At 41.9% G+C, this 22,469-nt stretch overlaps 1 protein-coding gene across 2 annotated transcripts in view; it reads left to right on the forward strand.

Annotated features, from left to right (window-relative positions):
- Nucleotides 1-2,413: 2,413 nt before the first annotated feature.
- Nucleotides 2,414-22,469, forward strand: part of FNDC3B (fibronectin type III domain containing 3B) — a 365,202-nt gene continuing 345,146 nt past the window's right edge. Inside the window, exon 1 of one of the 2 annotated variants that reach the window (XM_063621666.1) lies at nt 2,414-2,716. The gene's annotated coding sequence lies outside the window, so the exon portion shown is untranslated. Of the gene's footprint in view, nt 2,717-3,440; nt 3,572-22,469 lie in introns of those variants that run through there. The other variant, XM_063621665.1, reaches the window with a different exon arrangement.

The following is a 22,469-nucleotide window of genomic DNA, read 5'->3' on the forward strand; positions in this document are numbered from 1 at the left end:
CTAATAGAATGAGGAGGCTGCTAAGAAATTTAACACAATATTAAACTGTAATAGTAGAAGTGTTTTGTCCAAACTGAAGCAGGAAAAGATAACACTCTTTGTAGCTGTAGTCTTATCATGCCTGAAATATTATGAGTGAAATCTGGATACCCAACTGTATCAGTCAGTTCTCGTACCACTATAAAGAAATGCCTGAGACAGGGTAATTTATAAAGAAAAGAGGTTTAATTGGCTCACAGTTCCTCAGGCTGTACAGAGAGCCTAGTGGCATCTGCTTCTGGGGAAGCCTCAGGGATCTTTTACTCATGGCAGAAGGTAAAGCAGGAGCAGGCATCCTACGTGGCAGAAGCAGGACCAAGAGAGAGGGGGAAGGTGGCAACCAGACCTCCTGAGAACTCACTCACTATGCAGTACCAAGGGGGGCATGGTGCTAAACCATTCATGAGAACTCCACCCCCATGAGCCAATCACCTCCTACCAGGCCCCACCTCCAGCACTGGGGATCACATTTCAACATGAGATTTGGGTGGGGACACAGATCCAAACCATATCACAAACTTTCAGAGATGCTGAACAAGTAGGCCCTCAGAGGTGGTAGGAAAGAAGGATGAAGAGAGATCTTTGACAAGTTCGGCATGTCAGGGACGTTTATTCTGGAAAAGAGAATCTCTAGGGAGCAAATGCCAGGCATGTTCGGTTCATTGGAAGGGAGGTCATGTGGAAGGTGAGTGTTGTTATTTTGTCTGCCTCCAGAGGGCAGAAATAAAACCAGTGGGAGAAAGTTGCAAGGAGGCAGTTTCAGAAGACTTGGGTTAGAACTAGAGTTGTTGATAATAAGCTGTCTCCACAGGAACAGGTTTTCCTTTCCCTGGTGCTGTTCAGTATGAGGCTGGGTCCTTAGCTGTAATCGATATGGGAGCCAAGATTTCTGCTTTGGGAGGGACAGTGGGAGTCTATCAACCTGTGATTTTTAAAAGCCCTGTCAGTCATTCAGCCTCTACCTGAATAGTTCTGGTAACTGTGGGACAGATCTCTTTGTTTAAAATGTGTTTTTCTTTAAATAAAACATTGAGCTAAAATTTGCTTACCTTGCCTTGAACAATAGAAAAGGCGGCAAAACCACAGATATGACTGGTGAAATTGTTGGAGAAATGTGCTTAAGTGAAGTGGCAGTGTTGCTTTTAAAACAAGATGAATTGGCTTTTGGTCAGTGTTCATATTGAAGCTGGTATCAGATCTGGCTCAGGACATTAGAATAAGAAGTAGATGCAAAGAGTTAATGCCTTCTATTTAAGGTCAAGAGTATTATTATTATTATTATTATTATTATTTTTGAGACGGAATTTTGCTCTTGTTGCTCAGGCTGGAGTGCAATGGTGCCATCTCGGCTCCCTGCAACCTCTGCCTCCTGGGTTCAAATGATTCTCCTGCCTCAGCCTCCCAAATAGCTGGGATTACAGGCGTCTGCCATCACGCCAGGCTAATTTTTGTTTTGTTTTTTTTTTTTTTTTTAAGTAGAGATTGTGTTTTACCATGCTGGCCAGGCTAAGCTCAAACTCCTGACCTCAGGTGATCTGCCTGCCTCAGCCTCCCAAAGTGCTGAGATTACAGGCATGAGCCACCATGCCTGGTGGTCAAGAGTAGTTTTTAAGAGTAGGGGCAGAACTGAGCCTGCCTTGGGAACCTAGCAACTCGAGCTATAGGCAGAAGAAGGACATTGAAACTGAGAATGCAGCTGGGTCTTGTAGATATTACGTGTTACTAGTCATAGTGATCTTTGAGAGAGAGTTTCAGATTTAAACATTTTAGACTATAGAAGTGTTCAGTAAGTAAGAAACTGTCCCTGAGAAACGCATTGTGAAATAAGGCTGGGTGAGTTGGCTCACGCCTGTAATCTCAACATTTTGGGAGGCCAAGGCGAGAGAATCACTTGAGCTCCAGAGTTCCAGACCAGCCTGGGGAACCTATTGAGACCCCCTCTCTTCCAAAAAAGGAAAAAAAAAAAAAAATGGTGCGGTGGCTCATGCCTGCCCCGTGCCTGCAGTCCCCAAAACAAACAACAACAACAACAACAAAAAAACAAAAAGAAGAAAGAGGAAATAGAGATTTTAACTTAGGTATAATAAAATTTGCTCATACTATGTTAGCTGTATGAACAAAATGCTGTGGGAAATATGGCAGTAATATAGCTCACAAGGTTGCTGTGGGGGTTAACAACAATAAAAAGGGAAATATACGTGTAAATGAGAAAAACGTCAGTCTTAGGCTTAATTATCACTGAGTAAATATTGCCTTTATATTATTTTGGCGATCTGCAGAACGCGCAGCCCTCGCCATTCGGGAGTTGTTAGTTCCCTAAGCCTCAGGTTTCTTTAGTCTGGCTGAACCAAAAGGAGTTTCTGCTTAGCTAGGCAGGGCCCGGGGACAACAGCTTCTGCGAGTCTGCGATTGTGGCGGCAGGTATACTCGGCGGTTTACGGTAGTGGGCGGGCCCCAAATCCCCATGTGGTCCCGACATCATTGACATGGCGGAATCCCCCATCAAACCCTCCTGGTAGTTATTTGAGCGGCGGCGGCGGCGGCGGCTGGAGGAGGAGAGCGGCGGCGGCTGGAGCAGCGAGGGGGGCGGCAGGGATCCTTCAGGCTGCCGGCTGGGAAGGCGTGGGCGACCCGGTGTGTGGCGCGCCCGGAGCCCCGCGTTTCAGCCCTAGGGAAGGTAAGGCGTGCAAGAACCGGGGACTGGAGGAGACCGGGACCCCGCGCGCGATCGCCGGGTCCCGGTGCACTGGAAAGCCCCGGCCTGACGCCGAGTCCGCCAAAGTGCGTCCCTGTCCCGGGAGCGCCCTGGGCTTCCCGGCAAAAACTTGGCGCCGGAGTGCTGGGGCGCCCCGCGCTCGCCTGGGCACCCCGGGAACACGGGACCCGGGAGGGGGCGGCCCTCGCCTTGCTGGGCTGGGGTCCCCCGCCTGTGCCCCCTGCCTCAGGGTTTGGAGGAGTGAAAGAAACGGGTAGACTCCTCTTAAAAAAAAAATTGGGCAGTGGCTCGCGGCCTCCCCCCACCCCCAGCCTTCCCAGCAGATTTTGTCCGAGGAATCCGCTCCCCCTCCCGGAATCTCCGCGGCAGGAACGCTGCCCAGGAGGGGGAGGGCGGGCGGCGAGGCCGAGGAATCTTCGACGTGTCACTTTCTGAGGCTGTAGATTTCCATATGGTGAAGGGAAGAGGGCGGGTGTGCGAAGTGGGGCTGGAAGTTGGGGCCGCCTCTCCGCGCCGGCGGGGGCGGTCGGGGGCCTCGAACCCGGGGATGCTCGCGGGGAGGGTCCCGAGCCCGCGCCGGCCTGGCCCCCCCGCCCCTGGCTGGGCCTCTCCGGGACACTCCCCGCCCCGCTGCTGGCCACCTCCGAGCGCGCCACGTCCTCCTCCCCGTCCTGCCCCCCGGGCTCCCCCCGGGCTGGGGGCGGTAACCGGCGGCCGCGGCCGGACTTGGCGAGCCGGCGGCTGGAAGCTCGGGCGGGGGAGCGGGGCGCGGCGGGAAGGAGCGGGCGACCCGGTGTGTGGGCCAGCGGAGCTCCGGTCAGTCGGTCACCCCGAGGGGCGCCTCGGCCGGGGGTGGGGCGGGCGGGAGGAATCTGCGCCCCGAGGCGGCCAGGAGGGGCCGCGCGGACCGTCTGGTGCCCGCGGCTGGGCTGGGGCCGGCAGGCGTGGGAAGGGCCTGTCACTCTCGGCAGAAAGTGGGGCCTCGGGCTGTGCCCGCGAACTTTCCCAGAGGTCCGGGTCCCGGCGTCCCGTGGGAGCCGGAGGACTCGGGCCCGCCGTCTCGGGAGACTGGGCTGCGCCGCGCGGCGGCGCCTTTGGCGGGGAGGCTTCCAGGAGTGCGCGGTCGGAGTTGGAGCTTTTGGAATCTCAGCTCCCACCCTGCCATCCCAGACGAAGGGAAGCAATGGCATTTTATCCAGACAGTGCCGTTTGCAGACTTCCTTAAAAGTTATAACTTTTTCTTTTCTTTTCTCCTCAACCCGGCATTTTATTTAAACAAAATTTAGAATTTGGCCGCAATGGGCCAACGCTGGGGCCAAAAATCCACAGGTTTCTCTCTCCATCCCCGCTGGTTTCTAGTCCCCCTCCCCCTCTTCCCTCCCAGACTTAATCATATTTTGGAACGGGTGAGGTCTTTTGTTGGGTGGGCACCCCCTGATTGCTTGTCTGTTTATTTTTTAATGTGCAACTAATTTGATTTGAATTTCCTTCAGTTTCCAGGCCTTCCTAGGGAAAGCTAAGGGAGAGGGAATATGCTTTTTTAAAATCGTTTTCTTTCTTTCTCCTTCTCTCTCTCTCTCTCCTTCCTTCCTTCCTTCCTTCCTTCCTTCCTTCCTTCCTTCCTTCCTTCCTTCTCTTCTCCTCCTTCTTGTTCTTCTTCTTTTTTTTTTTTAAATAAATGTGGCAGGAGGTGGGGCATTGGGAATGGGGAGGCACGGTGGTTGTGGGCAAAGAGTCAGAAGGAGCAGACAGACCCGGAAGAAAAGGAATCTGCTCTGGAATAACACTTTTTTTTGAGGCCTCAGGCCTTGGGCAAAATTGCTTCGCTCTGTAATGATTTCTGCTGCCGGAGTTGCTCCTCCACCCCTAAGTTAAAGCTGTGACCCTGGGTGCCCGGGCAACGCCCCACAGTGGATAGCAGCCGGGAGCGCTGGTTTTGTGCCTTTTGTGGGGGCCCTTGGTTCCCCCTCATTGGAGGCTGACTCTGAAATTTACTGGATCAGTAAATTTCCTGGCTCCCTGGGAGCAGCTGTTAACGAGGATAAAGTCTCTGGGCATGTTTCTGGCCCTGCAAAAGGACCTCACCCATGAAGGTACAATTCTCACTTTGTTTAGATACCAGAGGGGCACCCACAGGCTGGCTGAGAATTAGGCATAGTTGATTAAAAAAAAAAAATCCGTCATTACAAAATTGTTTTTAAACTCACACGTGCTTTTAAAGTGTTGTGGTTTAAATGACTTTAAGATAAAAAAATTCATCTGTAAAGATAGCATTTATTTAAAAGATGTTAAAACTGCAGGATCTCATCATGAAATAGGAGGTTGTAGCTTCTAATTACAGTATATACAATTTCAGAAAGATATTCCGGTAATCTTTTAAGACAGACTTTATAAATAGCTCACATCAGACGATGGGTTATATTGGAGAGCCAGTCTTCTGGGGTTTCTTGAAGAATGCTTGGGATCTGTGAGGAAGCTCTAGGCTCTTGGAGGCTAGGTAGCAGTTCACTCAGTAGGAGTTTGTGCTCCTTTTGCTCAATATTTAACCTGGTAGCATTTGATTGATAGGTTCATTAGGAGCTAACCAGAAGAACTTCCCACACTTGTCAGTTTGGAAAATGAGGCCCAGGAAGGGAAAGTGACTTGTTGAGGGTCACCATTATAGACTAAAGTTTAATACAGGATTGTGTTAATAGCTCCTTTCTGGGATATCTGATGTGTACTAAGCACTAATTCCTGTGCTTTTATACATTATCTCATTAAAATTCTAGTAGTCTTTTCGATTTAGGTTGTGTTATACACACTTTACAAACAAGGGCATTGAGATTTACACAGAGTAACTTGCATAAGATCACGTAGCTACCCATGGTGTCATCCAATGGAATTTTCTTCAGTGTTGGAAATGGTTTTGTCTGTGCTGTCCAGCATAGCAGTCACAAGGCACATATAACTGAGTCTTTGAAATGTAGCTAGTGGACTGAGGAACAACAGTTTAAGTTTTTTTTTTTTTTTTGAAATGGAGTCTCGCTCTGTCGCCCAGGCTGGAGTGAGTGCAGTGGCGCAATCTCGGCTCACTGCAACCTCCGCCTAGCTGGTTGAGATGGAGTCTTGCTCTGTAGCCCAGGCTGGAGTGCAGTGGCGCTATCTCGGCTAACTGCAACCTCCGCCTCCCGGATTCAAGCGATTCTCCTGCCTCAGCCTCCCGAGTAGCTGGGATTAGATTACAGGCGCCTGCCACCACACCCCGCTAATTTTTTTGTATTTTTTAGTAGAGACGGGTTTTCACCATGTTAGCCAGGCTGGTCACGAACTCCTGACTTCAGGTGATCCACCCGCCTCAGGCTCCCAGAGTGCTGGAATTACAGGCGTGAGCCACCACACCCGGCCTAAGTTTTATTTACTTGTAATTATTTTAAACTTAAATTTCCACTTGTGGCTAGTGGTTACCATATTGGAGAGCAAAGTAGAACTTTTTGACTCCCAAATCTTTCACATGTAGCTTGGTCATATTGCTCTTTATTTTACTTTGAGACAGAGTCTTGCTCTGTTATCCCGGCTGGAGTGCAGTGGCATGATGCATGATCACTGGCTCACTCACTGTAGCCTCCACCTCCCAGGCTGAAGTGATCCTCTCACCTTAGCCTCTCCAGTAGCTGGGACTACAGGTGTGCACGCCATCATGCCAGGCTATTTATTATTATTGTTGTTTTTTTGTAGAGACAGGTCTCACTATGTTGTCCAGGCTGCATACTGCTCTTTAGATCTCTTAGTTCATTTTTCTTTCTTCTACGATATCAGAAGTTACGTTCAGCCCTTAAATGGAATTTAAAGACTGAGTTAGCTATAGCTCAACTTTGCTTTCATATGTAGAGTGGATAAAATATGCACATTATTTGTTAACTATTTGGTTTTAACAACAATGCTTACACGTCATAGTTAAAACTGGTGGAAAAAACTTTAAATGATATCTTCTTTTTTGGTTTAATATAGGAATTGTACATAGGAATTGCTGAAAAAGTAGTCAGAGCTTGTTGGTTATTTTAGTGTAATAAGAGTACAAATAAGAAGCAATATGAAAAGTCACTAATAGAAAGTTGAAAAAAATGATCCTCTCATACCCATGTCCACCCGTTCATTGGACAGTTCTTTTCAGATGACTTCGTAAGTATCAGTAAGCCATTATTCACTTTTCCTTATGTAGCTGCAGAAGTAACCTGAAGAATTAAAATTATTCTTTTACTATCAGAGTATAAAAATCAAATATCAAACACATTGGATTCATCCATGAATTGGGAAGAGTATGTGTAAGATTAAAACAGTAAGAAAGCTCTGTCTGATGGCAGATGTTCAAATCATTTTCTGATTAGTGGATTTAATTTAAATTCATTGAATTTTAGAGTTTCATTTGCTAAAAGGAATTTCAACAACTTTCTGATTTTGTATGGAATAGTGAAAATTCCAACTCTTTTTTTTTTTTTTTTTTTTGGTGTGCTACCCTCAGGAAAAGGCAAATTATAATGAAATCTCTTTTTATTAGGATTTTTAAGAGGCAACTGCCAGGTTCAGTATAAATATATCTGAATCTATTGTATCTTCCAGAGATACAGTACTGTCCAGGGATAACTGCAGTTCACAGTCTTAACTCTAGACATACCCTGAAGGACCTACGTCTGTAAATTATCTTTAAATTGTTCTATGTTATTTTAGTGTTACGTGAATTACATTGCTTCCAGCTCTTTGAAAATCGTTAATTCAACTGCAGGTAAGGCGTCAGTTACTGAGACTGTTCAGATAACTGAAACATCCTGTTCATACCCATTCCTGACCATTGGGACTACTGTACTATTTTCACAGATAAGATACCACTGTACTATTTTCAGGATAAGAACCATGTTATAAATAGAATTATAGTGTCCTAGTGAGTGTGACAAATATAGGAAACATGATTTAACCCATGACATATGGTTTGATTTGTAGGACATCCCCAAGTGCTTAATACAAATGAGAAATTTACTATAATCTTAAGGGATAAAGATGTTTAAATGATGGACAGAGATTGAGGGCCACATCTGAGCATCAGTTTGAAATCAGACTATCTCCTCTGTCAAGGAGTGACTTTACTTTCCAGCTGGGTCCCTGATAAGCTTTTGAATCTCTCTGAGTCTGGGTTTCTTCATTTTAATATAAGGAGGAAAGATCTAACTCATACCTTTTCAAATGGTTGTCACAAGGGATTAATGAGTCAGTGTATTGAAAAGTGTTTGGCAAAGCCTTATGCAAACTCCATAGTTCATTATATTCCAGAGTTTAAAACTGAGCTGGTGCTATGGTATTTCTTTGCACATTTTCAGAGACCTCCAAGTTGTGCTTGGACAGTTTGAAAAATGATTTATTTTTCTCTTTGTGATCAGTAAATAAGGTCCAAGCTTTAGATGTTGTATTTTATTTCACCCCACTCCTAATGGAATAGGTGATTTGTGACCTCTCCAGAGTTGTACTATACATAAGTTGTCCCATATCTGTGTTTTTGGGAAGTTGGTCTGTAGCTGGGCTAGTGTTTCTAAAGTGGGCAGGCCAGGCTTGATTCAGGGCTGTTTTTGAGGTGGGGGGAAAAAGTGCAGTCTATTAGAGGAACTTTCAGTACTGAATGATAAAGGAATAAGGTTTTAGTCCTTGTATGTTACCTTAGCGTATTACTTGAGCTTTCAGCAATTACAGCTGAGAATGGAAAAGAATCGTATTTTCAGTGTAGGGGAATCTTTGCAACCTACCTGCCTGTCCACTTTAGGAATCACAATTGCCTTTTCTTCATGTTAATGAGGTTAATCCATTAAGTGGGATTTTTATATGGTAAGACATTATTTTCAAGTAAATTAATTCTCACTCTTAAAGTTGTTGAGAATTCTTTTAGGTGGTTGAGGAGAAGCTTTGTACTTTAGTTTGCTGAGTGTCTTTATATGTATATATATGTGTGTGTGTGTGTGTATATATATATATATATACATATATACTTTGCCTTAAAATATATAGTATGGTTATGGCATTACGTGTTTTAAAGAGGGAGAGAATGCTTGAATTATTGTGGCTATATAGGGGCAGGTAGACAAGCCCAGGCCCAACTGGAAGAATGACTTGATGGTAGTTGAGCACTTTGCAAGGTACCTCCAGTGAGATGTCAGACCCTAGTAACAAGCTCACCTGGAGGGGAGTTTGTCTGTGGTGCAGGTTTAATGTCAAGGACCAGTTCTCGGAAACAGAAGGTATGTGGGGTGCCAATTGAAGATCAGGGGACAGAAATGTTTTTAAAACCACCAAGTATAAATCACATAAGATCGATAGACAGTCATGGTCAGCCATCTACATACAGATGAGGATGTTTGTCAGTTTGAAAATGGATTGATTGTTGAACTTTTCTTTGTTTCTCCCCAGTTAAGACAGGAAAGTTTAGCATTCTGTAAGTGTTGGTTCAGAATTTCTGATGCCCTTGGCAATACTCAGTCAGTTTAGACACTGGCTCCTAATTTTTTTTCTTTTTCTTTTTTAAGATGCAGTGTTTCACTGTTGCTGGAGTGCAATGGCTCTATCATAGCTCACTATGGCTTCAAACTCCTGGGCTCAAGTGATCCTTCCACCTCAGCCTCCCGAGTAGGGCTATAGCTAAGACTATAGGTTCATGCCACCATGCCTGGCTACTGTTTTTTTTTATTTTTATAGAGACAGCGTCTCACTTTGTGGCTCAGGCTGGTCTCTAACTTCTGGCTTGAAGCAATCCCCCCGCTTCAGCCTCCAAAAGTGTTGGGATTATAGGTTATGAGCCACCTTGCCCGGCCCTGTTTTTATAATATCATTAAAATACCTCATCAGTTTCAAATAACCATTTTGCAGGGTGGTGGGGGATTTTTCTGAGATGGTGTTGAGTCACAGTTAGTGTTATTTGAGGATCTAGTAAGTATCAAAGTGTGTCTTGTGTTAAATGATTCTATTTGAGCTTAAAATGTAATTTCATTTCAGTTACTTGTTTATTGACTCGGAATGCATTTATTGAGATCTAGACCAGGTTCTTTGTTAATGGAATATTCTGCTCTGTTCTGATGTTTTTGGAATCTTGTATAGAGAAAAGTATCTACCACCAAACTCCTAAGGCTGGATGGTGGTAAGTTCAATTCTTTGCTACCTTCTGAAATTTGAGAAATAGTAAAATTGGAGCACCTTCAGGCTGTGTTAGACTTTAAGGATTCTAAATTATATTAGAATATAAGGATACATCTTTGTTTTGACCCTGGAAAGAGTAGTAAAGATTTTCATAAAGGCCAACTAGTCATAAAAACTTACTTAAATTGACATGATCCTAACTCACAATTATGAAAAGCTTTCTGTTGAAATAATTGCATAGAAAGTGATCTTTATACATGAACAAAGGTAGGATGTTTTAGAAATAATTGAAGACTCTAAGATCCCAGGAAATATAATGGTTCAATTTATTTTTAAGGGATTTAAGATTCCCCATAGCCTATGAAAGAGGGGTCTCTATTAAAAATAACTCCATTGTTCTAGATATAGCTAATTAGGGATTTGCAATTATCCAGGCAAGGCCAGGATAAAGTTTGGCTGCCTATTCTATATGAAAAGGTTTTACTGTAAATATCAAGATTAAATAGATCTTAAGAGGAATATTTACCTAATTAAAAGAACAAACCACTTATAAGCACCTTGGGAAAATCAATTTACTTAAAAGCAGTGTAAAAATGCAGAATGCATTCACTGATGCTGGTCTGCTGGTGGTCTTTTTTTTTTTTTTTTTTTTTTGAGACGGAGTCTCGCTCTGTCGCCCAGGCTAGAGTGCAGTGGCGCGATCTCGGCTCACTGCAAGCTCCGCCTCCCGGGTTCACGCCATTCTCCTGCCTCAGCCTCTCCGTGTAGCTGGGACTACAGGCGCCCGCCACCACGCCCGGCTAATTTTTTTTTGTATTTTTAGTAGAGACGGGGTTTCACCGTGGTCTCGATCTCCTGACCTCGTGATCCACCCGCCTCGGCCTCCCAAAGTGCTGGGATTACAAGCGTGAGCCACCGCGCCCGGCCTGCTGGTGGTCTTTTCATAGAGATACAGGAGCCCCTGGAAAGTCAGTGCTCTCTGTGGATTACCATGAAATGTTGATTGACTCAATGCTATCATGTGAACTACAAACAGTTTACCAGCAATGGGTAGAACTATATTATTTGCTTGCAAAATATATCACAACAATAAGCACAATATCTGCCTCCCCTACCCCACTCCACTCTACCAATAGACTCCAACTATGCCTATTTATTGGTTTTGGAGTTTTGCTATTGACATTTGTTTTGCTACTTGTTAACTTCTTTTGTCACGTGTAAGCATTTGATGGCAGATTGGTGAGAGCAGGTGTTAAAGGTTTAAGAACATCATTATTGCTTTTAGCTTCATTTCTTCTGCCTTTGCGTTTGGGCAGGATTGTGGAGAGTCCTGAGTTTAGTATTTAGATAAGCTAATTACACATCCTCCTTCTCCTCTACTTTTACTGAAGCAAGATCCTCCTGGGCAGCTTAGTTCCAGGTACTGTATGAACTGCCAGTAGTAAGAGTAAGTTTCTTCTAAAAGATTTCTGGATATTTTACGTTTTATACTCAGTTACTCAGATGCGAGGTTTTCTAGTATGTGACTACTTAGGGGTCAGATTTGACCAGTTTTTAACAGTACAAGTTGTACATATAGGATACTTAATGTATTTCTACGATATTATGCTCCATTTTCTCTTAATATTTTAAAGGTTTTAAAAAACCCATTCTCTACCTTCTATATCTTTTATTGTTTAAGTCATTCAATGGGAAAGAAAATAATAAAAGTCTTTAGATGCTGTTTCTGATTTTTCAATCATGGTTTTTTTAATCTCAAGAAAAATAATTTTGATTAAGAAATAGAGGTAAACATTATTCTGAAGTAGTGAATTAGAGAATACTTAAAATATACTGAGCTGGAATCCTTGTGTATTGCTGTTGGGAATGTTAAATGATAAAGCTACTGTGGAAAAGAGTTTTGTAGTTCATAAATATTTACACATAGAATTACTATGTGATTCAGCAATTCCATTCCTATTCCTATACGCAAAAGAAAGCAGGGACTCAGGTACTTAAAAGCCAGTGTTTATAGCAGCATTATTGACAATACCTAAAAGGTGGAAACAACCCATGTCCATCAACAGATGAATGGATAAACAAAATATGGTATTATATATTGGAATATTATGGTACAGTGGAATATTATTCAGCCATAAAAAAGATGGCAATTCTAATACGTGCCATAACATGAATGAATCTTGAAAACATTATGCTAAGTGAAATAAGCCGGACACAAAAAGATAAGTATTGTATATATCCACTTGCATGAGATGACTAGGATAGGTAAATTCATAGAGACAAAAAGTAGAATAGAGATTACCAGGGCTTAGGGGAAGGGAAAATGGAGAGATAGTGTTTCATGGATTTAGAATTTCTGTTTGGGATGATAAAAAAGTTCTGGAAATGAACAGTGCCGATGGTTGTACAACATTATGAATGTATGTAATGCCACTAAGTTGAATGCAGAAAATGGCAAATTTTTTGTTATGTATATTTTATGACAGTTAAAAAATGCAAAAGTAAATATTGAAGATGTATCCTACACAGTCTCTATATGCCTCTTTACTCCCCCTTGGTCTACTTCAGGCAGGTATATAGATAGTTATTTTTTCTTCATCTGTCTGTTGCAGTGTAAATGGAGATTTCCCTAGGCCATATTTTGGAGATCAGAGAGTTTCCTTATTTTATTAACTGACTTAAATTTAAGAGGAAAATGTTTAAAACTAGATCTCTGGAGGGGAAAAAAGGGCATTTTAATATTGAGATGAATCAGGGAGTTTATTAATATTCGCAGACCATGTAAGCACATGAAGATAATCTATCCTGAATAGCACAGCAAGTCATTTAGAAATCCAGGAGTAGGTGTACAATCGGACCTGTCACATTTTCTAACCTTTAAACATTGTTTTTTTGAGACAGAATTTCGCTCTTGTTGTCCAGGGTGGAGTGCAATGGTGTGATCTCGGCTCACCCCGATTTCTGCCTCCCGGGTTCAAGCGATTCTCCTGCCTCAGCCTCCTGAGTAGCTGAGATTGTAGGCATGCACCACCACCTCTGGCTAATTTTGTATTTTTAGTAGAGACGGGGTTTCTCCATGTTGGTCAGGCTGGTTTCGACCTCCCGACCTCAGGTGATCTGCTCGCCTCCACCTCCCAAAGTCCTGGGATTATAGGCATGAGCCACCATGCCTGGCCTAACCTTTAAACATTTTATTCATTCTTGACATCATTAGTACTGTGGAAAAACTTTGATTTCTGTTTAAGAGAAATGGTGTAAGTCATCTCTGTACTCATGTTGGAAATGCATTAGGTGTTAGAATTCTTTAGTTCCTTAGACTGTAAAACCAAGTTACAAAAGGGATAGAGTGAAAGAAAACACATATATTCTGTTTTATTCATCTGAACTTGTCTCTAGTATCTAATGATTGCATAGTAGGTTCTGCTCCCTCTGTTTTTTCTTGTGAGGTATTTGATGTTGAGTGTAGTTGGATCATTTACCAAAAGATGGGCAAGATTTTCATTAAGTGATGGGATACCAAAGCCTAAACATCAGATGAAAAGTATGCATACTCAAAATGTCAGATAAAAATTCTAATGGAAAGATTTAAATTCAAATGCAAGTAAGTTCTTAAGGAAAATTACATACCATTTGCTACCACAAAATGTTTACCATTCATTCCAGAACTCCTGGAAAACAGTGTCAAATTGCAAGGGTGTGATAGTAATGTGTACGTGTACTCTCTGTGGGTATATTTTCGCTTTTTTTTTTTTTTTTCTAAGATGGTATCTCACTCTGTCACCCAGGCTGGAGTGCACTGGCACGATCTTGGCTCACTGCAACCTCCGTCTCCCAGGTTCATGTGATTCTCCTGCCTCAGCTTCCAGAGCAGCTGGGATTACAGGCACGTGCCACCATGCCTGGCTAATTTTTGTGTTTTTAATAGAGGTGGGGTTTCACCATGTTGGCCAGGCTGGTCTCGAACTCCCAACCTCAGGTGATCCACCTGCCTCAGCCTCCCAAAGTTCTGGGATTACAGGCATGAGCCACCACGCCCGGCCTTTGTGGGTATATTTTCGTGTGTGTGTGTGTGTGTGTGTGTATATAGTGTGTATATATAGTATATATACTCTTTATATAGTGTGTGTGTATTTATATTGCTGTATATATAAATGGCTTGATACAAATTCCACTCAATGAGCTTTTCATACCATAGCTGTCATTTTTGTGGCCTACTAATTTCTCTGGCGGTAGGGTCATTACTGATATCAAAAGGTATTGAGAGCCATGGTATCCTCATATCCAGGAGTGATATGAAGAATTATTACATTGCGTTTAGAATGCTCTTAAATGATTTTGGCCTGTTCAAAAGAAAATGATCTCCCCTTTTCTTTGCATATCCTTGTTATGTTCCAGAGCCATCATTTTAGATAACTTATCATTTTCTTTCTTTTTTTTTTTTTGGAGACGGAGTTTCGCTCTTGTTGCCCAGACTGGAGTGCAATGGCACGATCTTGGCTCACCGCAACCTCCGCCTCCCGGTTTCAAGCAATTCTTCTGCCTCAGCCTCCCGAGTAGCTGGGATTACAGGCATGCGCCACCATACCTGGCTAATTTTGTACTTTTTTTTTTTAGTAGAGACGGGGTTTCTCCTAACTTATCATTTTCTTAAATATCTTCCAGCACTTTATCTGTACTTTTCAGAAGACTTGACTTTTTCATTGTTGTCTAATAGTCTCCTTGTCTCTGTTATTTGGGAGTAGGGATGATTTCTGATTTAACTTGGGGTCTTTTCATCGTGGGTACACAGTAAATGTTCATTTGATGGCTGGGTGGCTGGATCCCTAGTTTGAATGTGCCATTTAAACTTAGCACCTTTCAATAAGAATGATACAGTGGACTTTGGGGACTCAAGGGGAAAGGTTGGGAAGAGGATGAGGGATAAAAGACTACAAATTGGGTTTAGTGTATACTGCCCAGGTGATGGGTGCATCAAAATCTCATAAATCACCGCTAAAGAACCTACTGTCTTTGGAACATGGCCTATATTTTAGGCATTTTTGTGTTTCCATGGTGTTCTTCAGTTTTTTCCTCAAAGTAGGGAACCAATAAGTATTTACTTGAACAAATGAAGATGAAAGGCATGAGTCACCTGTAGTGCAAACCTAGCTTTTTATTCATTGCTATTTTAAAGAAATGAATGTTCTTCAGAGAATACATGACTTTTTTCATGTTTCTATTAGATTGTGAATTGATTTGGAAAATTTGAACAAAAAGCAGTATTTATGTTCCATGAAAATATGGGCCCTCAATTACGTACATTTTGTTTGTTTATTGGAGTCAGTTCAAATTATGTTAAGGGAATTATTTTTTAAAATAATGTAACTTTTCAGAGATTTGTGGTAGTTTTAAATGATCCTTTTTTAAAATAATCTTTGTCTTTTTTCTTTTTTTTTTTTTTTTTTGAGACAGGGTCTGGCTCTGCTGCCCAGGCTGGGGTGCAGTGGCGTGATCTCTGCTTACTGCAGCCTCTGCCTCCAGGGCTCAAGTGATCCTTCCACCTCAGTCTCCCGTGTGAATGCCACTATGCCCTGATAATTTTTGTGTGTTTTTTTTTTTTTTTTTTTGGTAGAGGTGGGGTCTTGCCATGTTACCCAGGCTGGTCTGGAAGTTCTGGGCTCAAGCGATCCACCCACCTTGGCATCCCTAAGTGCTGGGATTACAGGCATGAGCCACGCCTGGCCTTAAATGATCCTTTTATAAGTAAAATTCTAGGAAGGACTTACTAAGGGACAGAAACCCTCTCCTCCCCTAACTGTGCCTTGCTGAGCTGTTGGAGGCCCAGCTGAAAGAGTTGATTCTGGCCAAGTGTTGGTTAGTGCTAAACTAAGCCGTGGAGAAAGGGTCAAAGAGCATGCCTTGGAAAGAACTTGAGAATGACCTCAGCTATTTGCAGGGGGAGTTAAAGACTGTTAAGAGAAGAATCTCCTGGGACATTATAGGGCTGTGTGTTTGGAGAGGGGCAGTGCCTGTAAGGCTCTTGTTCTTTAGATCTGGGGTGGGATCTGGAAATCTTTATCAAGTGTTTCAGGTGAATTATATGATCAGACAAGTTTGGGGAACTCGGAGTTGGGGAGGTGGCCCTCTTGGTAATCTGTCCCTTTAAGGTTTTCAATCTAATGGCTGGAAAGAGGTGAGAATAATGCTTAGATTAAAGGACTCCAGTTAGGAGATAGGGCAAAATTGAAGGTTTTAATCATCATATTCCTTGGAGTAAAATGATAGCCAGCTATTGGCAGTTTTATTTAGAAATGAGGACACTTTTGTGCACTGTACTTCCAAACCCTCTGACCACAAGGCGGATGTAAAATACAGTAATAGTGGCCAACAATTTTCCAGCACTCGCTACTTGCCAGGCATTTTCATGTAAATATGTATTCCATCCATATGTATATTCTGTGTGTGTCTGTGTGTATACATCCATTTATCTATATACAAACACATTTTCCTTAAAAAGTAATTCTGGAAGATATTCTATTTTTCTGTAGGTGTTTCTAGTGTCCATAGCAGAAGCTGGTACATATTGAGTGCCCCCGTAAGTGTTTATTGAGTGAATCAAAGATGAGAAGGCATACTCAAAAACATTAAAAAACTTTCCTAAGGTCACCTAGAGTGATTTTAAAACTTTTTTCAACTGTATCACACTGCTTCTCAATAGTTGAAGTTAATTATCTTATTTGTATCTCTAGACTTGGTGCAGTGTCTGTGTTCCCAGGTGGCTGAATACTAAGGCTAAATATTAGCTGAATGCCTTCCATGTGCTCAACCTGTCTATTGTCTAGAAAACTAAAATCTAGGTTGGGCAGAGTGGCTCACGCCTGTAATCCCAGCACTTTGGGAGGCCGAGGCGGGCAGATCACCTGAGGTCAGGAGTTTGAGACCCGCCTGACCAGCATGGTGAAACCCCATCTCTACTAAAAATACAAAAACTAGCCAGGCATGGTGGCGGGTGCCTGTAATCCCAGCTACTCGGGAGGCAGAGGCAGGAGAATCATTTGAACTCGCGAGGTGGAGGTTGTAGTGAGCCGAGACTGCACCATTGCCCTGCACTCCAGCCTTGGTGACAGGGCGAAACTCCGTCTCAAAAAAATTAAAAAACAAATAAACTTCTTTTGAAACAATATTCTGGACATTTTCCAAGAGGGAGATTTTCCTAGATTGTTCTCTGTAGTAGCAACTTAAGCTTAGAATGAAAGAAACCAGAGGATAAAAGTGTACTTCATAGAAAGTAATGTATAAGAAACGCAATAGAGTGAATGGGAAAAATCCGAGGCAATTGGTTAAGAAACGGTAGTGAAGTTTTACCTTATGCGGACACTTTAAACACTCTATGAAAGAGAGTCCTTTTACTCACTGGTAAAACAGTTCTGTTCATCCGCAGTGCCTTTCATTTAAGTTAACAAGAGTAAGATGCTGTACCTAAAATTTGCACCTGGAAAAGCAAATCCTCCTATTCCTAATACTAAATGTTTTTCTCCTTTTGAGGTTAATACTTTTGGTGGTTTAGGTTGTACCAAAGGCAGCCACAGGGATGGGATGAGCAAAGGACTAGAGGGTGTCTATCTCTGAGAACTCAGAAAGCAGCTCCTGCAGTTAATTAAAGGTGACCTCAGGATTCAGAGGAGACTTGTGCTTTCCCAGACGGCCCAGGCTAAACCTGGGTAGCTGGCAACCCTAAATGCGTCCTTTGTTAGAAATCATGTAGGGCTCGACTCCATCTTTAGAAAGTGAGTTCACTGAAGGTGAGTTAAGGACAAGGCTCTGAAGAGCGGCCTGACTTGCTTTCTTTTCTTGTGTTTGTGGAGTGGTGTAGACAAAGACACTAAGTGAAGATGCAGCCCCCAAGGCTGTGTTGCCTAAAAACCGTTTCTGACTTCTTCACAGGAATATTCCTCGTGGTCTAGAAGGAGCTACATGCTTCTCTGGAGATTGTTTCCACAGAATGGTGAGGACTGTTAGAACCACCTTCTCCTTTCTCTCCTGTCTCAGAAGGGAGGCTGTAAGTGCTAAAATGCCCCTGAACAGGGGAGTAGGGGGTGCAGCACCTCCAGAGAAGTGGTCCTTAATGCTAGCTGCCCACCTGACCCCTCTTTTCTATAGTTGGAGGCTGGGGAAGCCTTTGCCTCCGTCCAGCTTTCAGGACTTGCCGTGGTAGGTCCTCATGATGCAGATTACCATAGCTCTCAACTACTTCTTAAGAGTACATAGTTTCTTAAATACCAATATTATACCTCAAGATGTAAAGAGCACAGTTTTAAGCATCTGTCAAAGGAGTAGATTGTAATTTTAGGATCTAAGTGTTTTATTTCCTTGTATTTCTTTAAAATTGCTTGGACTGTCTAACCTCACACACTTTCACCACCATCACCAAAATTTGCTTTGTATTTATACTCATTTTTAAAGAAATTACCATAAAGTCAGTAATTTGGAGTCTCTTAGGAAGTTCATCTCTAAAAAATGCTCCTTTTTTTCTTTTAAAGCGAGGTGGGAGGAGAAGAAATGGATAACAATTTTTAAGGTTTATATTTTATTTCAGGCTTTGTTTAGCAATACATATCTTAATGTACTATACAATTTCTTCACTAATGAAGAAACAATTATAATTATTTCCAGTTTTATTTGATTTTGGATCTATTTTCTTGCTATGTGATTATTGCCCTGTATCTTTAATTAGATCTTATTGACACCCGTGGCAATCTCAATAATTTGAAAACATAGCTTTTTAGCTTTTACCATTTGCTTATTATATTCAATTTAAACAGGGAAACAGTGTCACTTCCTGTTTATGTTTCACTTTGCAGTTCTCTTAAATTAGTTAAGTGTTCTCAGGAGTTCATTCAAACCTATGAGGGCATACTAGTTGACAAAAAAGAGAACAGAGGATTCAAATAAATGTCTCTAATAGATTATTTTAGCTTCATTTCATTTAGTGTGATTTTGGGTCTTAAGTGTTTGCCATTAACGTTCTAGTTGCATGTTTGTCTTCCTTGCTTTCGTGAGGGGCAGGGGCAGTGGGAGTGAGTAGGGGAGAACAGGCGATGGCTGGGGAAGGATGTAGCACTGATGAAGGTGAGTGAGTTTGTTCCTAGTATGTTTCTTTTTTTTTTTTTTTTGAGACGGAGTCCTGTTCTGTCGCCCAGACTGGAGTGCAGTGGTGCGATCTTGGCTCACTGCAAGCTCTGCCTCCCGGGTTCACTCCATTCTCCTGCCTCAGCCTCCCAAGTAACTGGGACTACAGGCGCCCGCCGCCACGCCCGGCTAATCTTTTTGTATTTTTTAGTAGAGATGGGGTTTCACTGTGTTAGCCAGGATGGTCTCAATCTCCTGACCTCGTGATCCGCCCACCTCGGCCTCCCAAAGTGCTGGGATTACAGGCGTGAGCCACCGAGCCCGGCCTGTTCCTAGTATGTTTCATGTGGGATGGCAGGTTTTCCAAATTCTAGTTTCCACTGAGTCATCGGTGAGTCCAATAGAGGGACTATTCTAGCCTGATGTCAGACGTCCTGCTTGGCAGACTAGTGAAGGATTTTTTTTTTTTTTTAATGTATTTTTAACACAGATTGGTGTATTTGTATATCTTCAGTAAGTTTCAGTTTTAGCCAAGAAATAATCTTTCATAACATTTTTCATGAGAAAGCATAGAATGATTTTCTAGAAAGTTTAATGGCAAGATGTGTTAGATGAAAAGGAAACATTTTTAAGGAGACCATGCTTCTTGGGTATTCTTGAGCCCTTGTCTATAGATAATAGCCGGTTACAACATACAGTTTTCATATTTGGAGGGGACATGGGAAACTACTCACTTAACTTGGAGTTAATATTTTGGTGCTCTGGAAACATCTGAGTTTGGGACTGTACTGTGCACATCTCTAACTGGTTAAATTGCCCAGTCTCTCAGTGTCTTCTTAGGACTCTCAGTGTTTTATGCTCAGTCTCTCTGTGTCTTGTTATGACTGTTTGGCTCAACATAGTGTTTTGAACTAGCGATTAGTAAGTGGTAGCTGCTGCTGTTTTATTATTTTATTGCTTTACTCTGTGACTACAGACAGATTTAATTGTTGGATGTATTTCTTAATGGGATAATTATTTAAAAACATTCCCAGTTACTTTAAAAGCATATGTGAATATTAGCCATCAGTTTTGTCTTGACCTTGCCTTTGGCTTCTTGAGTGTCCCTGTTCATGTGACAGCTTTCCAACTCATCCTTAATGTCATACTCGAGCTGTTTATCTTAGTGAGGTAGTGTGGGCATAAAAATGAAATAATATATATCGAAAGCACCTGTGGGGGAAAGCACATCTGAATGCCAAGCAGTACTTAGTTATTGCAAGTGCTACTTCTACCAATATTTTTCTTCCTTTCTGCCCCTTTAAAGAGAGGTTGTCCCTTTTTAATAGATATATGACAGCTCTGCTTCCTTTCTTAAGTCTAAGATCAAAGGAACGTTGTAATAAAGGGGAGTCACTCCCTCCCATTCCTTCTCTCTTTTTGTGGATGTTGTTCTGTTTTTTAAGAGAGATCAGGTCTTGACATTAGTGGATACAGCTGTTGGGCTCCCAAGCTCTGCCTTTCATCTCTGGGTCACCACTGCAGACGCGTCCTTCATCTCTGTCATGGTGTAAAGACACCACTGCAGGGGAACAGTGCGTTGCAGGTTAAGCACGTGAAGTATTTCTAGAGATCCTAGCCACTTTTGCTGCTCATTGTTGTTTGGATGCACCTTTCTTTGAAATGACATAGAATGTTTGGCAGAGATGTCAATCAGTAGAATAGTTTCTCTGCTTTAGAGGTACCTAAACCTCACCAACGTCTTGTAAATTGGAAGCCTAGCTCCAAAAAAGTAAAAGGGGTTGGGGGGAAGAACAAAACTGTTACTGCCAGGTTTTTTTCTAGATATAAACACAGTTGAATGGAAAGGATAATAGAGATCGAAGCCTGTCTTGCTCTATGAGAGTGAATGAGCTAGTGTTAGACTTTAATGCTGGAGAAAAATAACATCTACCTTTTTTTTTAAAAGAGGCAGTCAGTGCAGTCTAACTGATGAAAATTAAAGGTCAGTTTCTTCAGTGCCCCACCTCAGTGCATGCCTTGGGCCATGTTAATAATGACAATCCTATTATTTCCTTGCAGTAGGCAGGAAATGCTGTCTACACCCATTAGATTTGTTTGAGTGGCCCCTGGCTGGAAATGAAGAAAATTTAATTTTCTAATTTGCAGGGAGAAAAAAAAAACAAAGCATACAGTGCTACATAGAGGTTGATTCTTGGGCTGGAAGGAGTATCATTTTTAAAAACTTGAAATTCTGAATCTCTATTACTGGGACATTTGGCCCTAATCCACACTGAAATCATGTATGGATTTACGTGCAAGTTAGGTGTCTAGGAAACCTTTTTAAGTATTGTCAGAATTGGCACAATTGTGGACGTTTTAACCACATGTTTGCAAACTGCCTAGTTGCTCACATGTCCCACTGGCTGCTGGAAACTTGCTTGAAGGAAGGCTTTGTCAGAGCTTTCTCTCGGAATATTAGTTTTGCTTTTCAGAAGCAACATTCACGTTGAAGAAAATTTGTATATTCATTAGGGTAATCAATTACTTTGTGGTTTCAATAACAAGAAGGAAAAATTATTAGTGTTATAGAGGAAAAAAATGTGAACTTATCTTTGTACATTCTAATCATATTGCCTTGCAGAGTTACGTTTCCTAATCTTAGGGCTGACTTGGTTTCTGCTACTATTATGTCCTTTAAGAATGAGATCCTTAATTTTCCTTTTTTTTTTTCTTTTGTAGCAAGTTGGTATCCCTCTTACATTTTTCCTTTTTTGATAAGCCAAAAGGTTTTTATTGCTATTTTGATACATTATTTGGTTTATTGAGATGTTCTATTACGGATCCTCAGTTGGTATATAATTCATTCTAAGATACTCGATATCATATTTTCCCATGAAATAATGAGAACAGGGCCTTAAGTTGAAAGGACTTGCTTGAAATCAGAGGAGTAGCCAATACCACAAGAAGCATTCAGTCTTTGTGTCTAGAAGAGGCAGAGTAAATCATCTCATTTTAATGGATCTGTAGTTTCTATTAAACAGAACCTCTCATATTAGCACCATAACTTCCGGTCATATATTTGTTTTATATTGACTGTACATATAGAGCTTCTTCATTGCTTCTTGAAATGATACATTGGAAAAAACAAGGAGTTTCTACCATCTTCATAGGAACATAGCAGTGAACCAAGAAAGTTTTAAGAACATTTTCTTTTCTCCATGTCCTAATTCTCAAAACCTTTAGCAGTTTGCCTAGAGCAGTGACCATTTGCCTCTGACATTTTGTTTCTGGTTTTCATCAAAACCAACATCTTCCATGATGTTTATTTTCCTTATTTATTTGTCACTATTAATGCTTCCAGGAAGCAGCAAAACATGAAATTCTTAACTTTTTTAATAAGTGTAGTACTAGTGTAACATATGTGTGTTTTGTAAAAATACATTTTGATGATAGCACGTAACATAATATTTAG

This window comes from Symphalangus syndactylus, chromosome 17, assembly GCF_028878055.3.
Source record: "Symphalangus syndactylus isolate Jambi chromosome 17, NHGRI_mSymSyn1-v2.1_pri, whole genome shotgun sequence".
Taxonomy (NCBI): Eukaryota; Metazoa; Chordata; class Mammalia; order Primates; family Hylobatidae; genus Symphalangus; species Symphalangus syndactylus.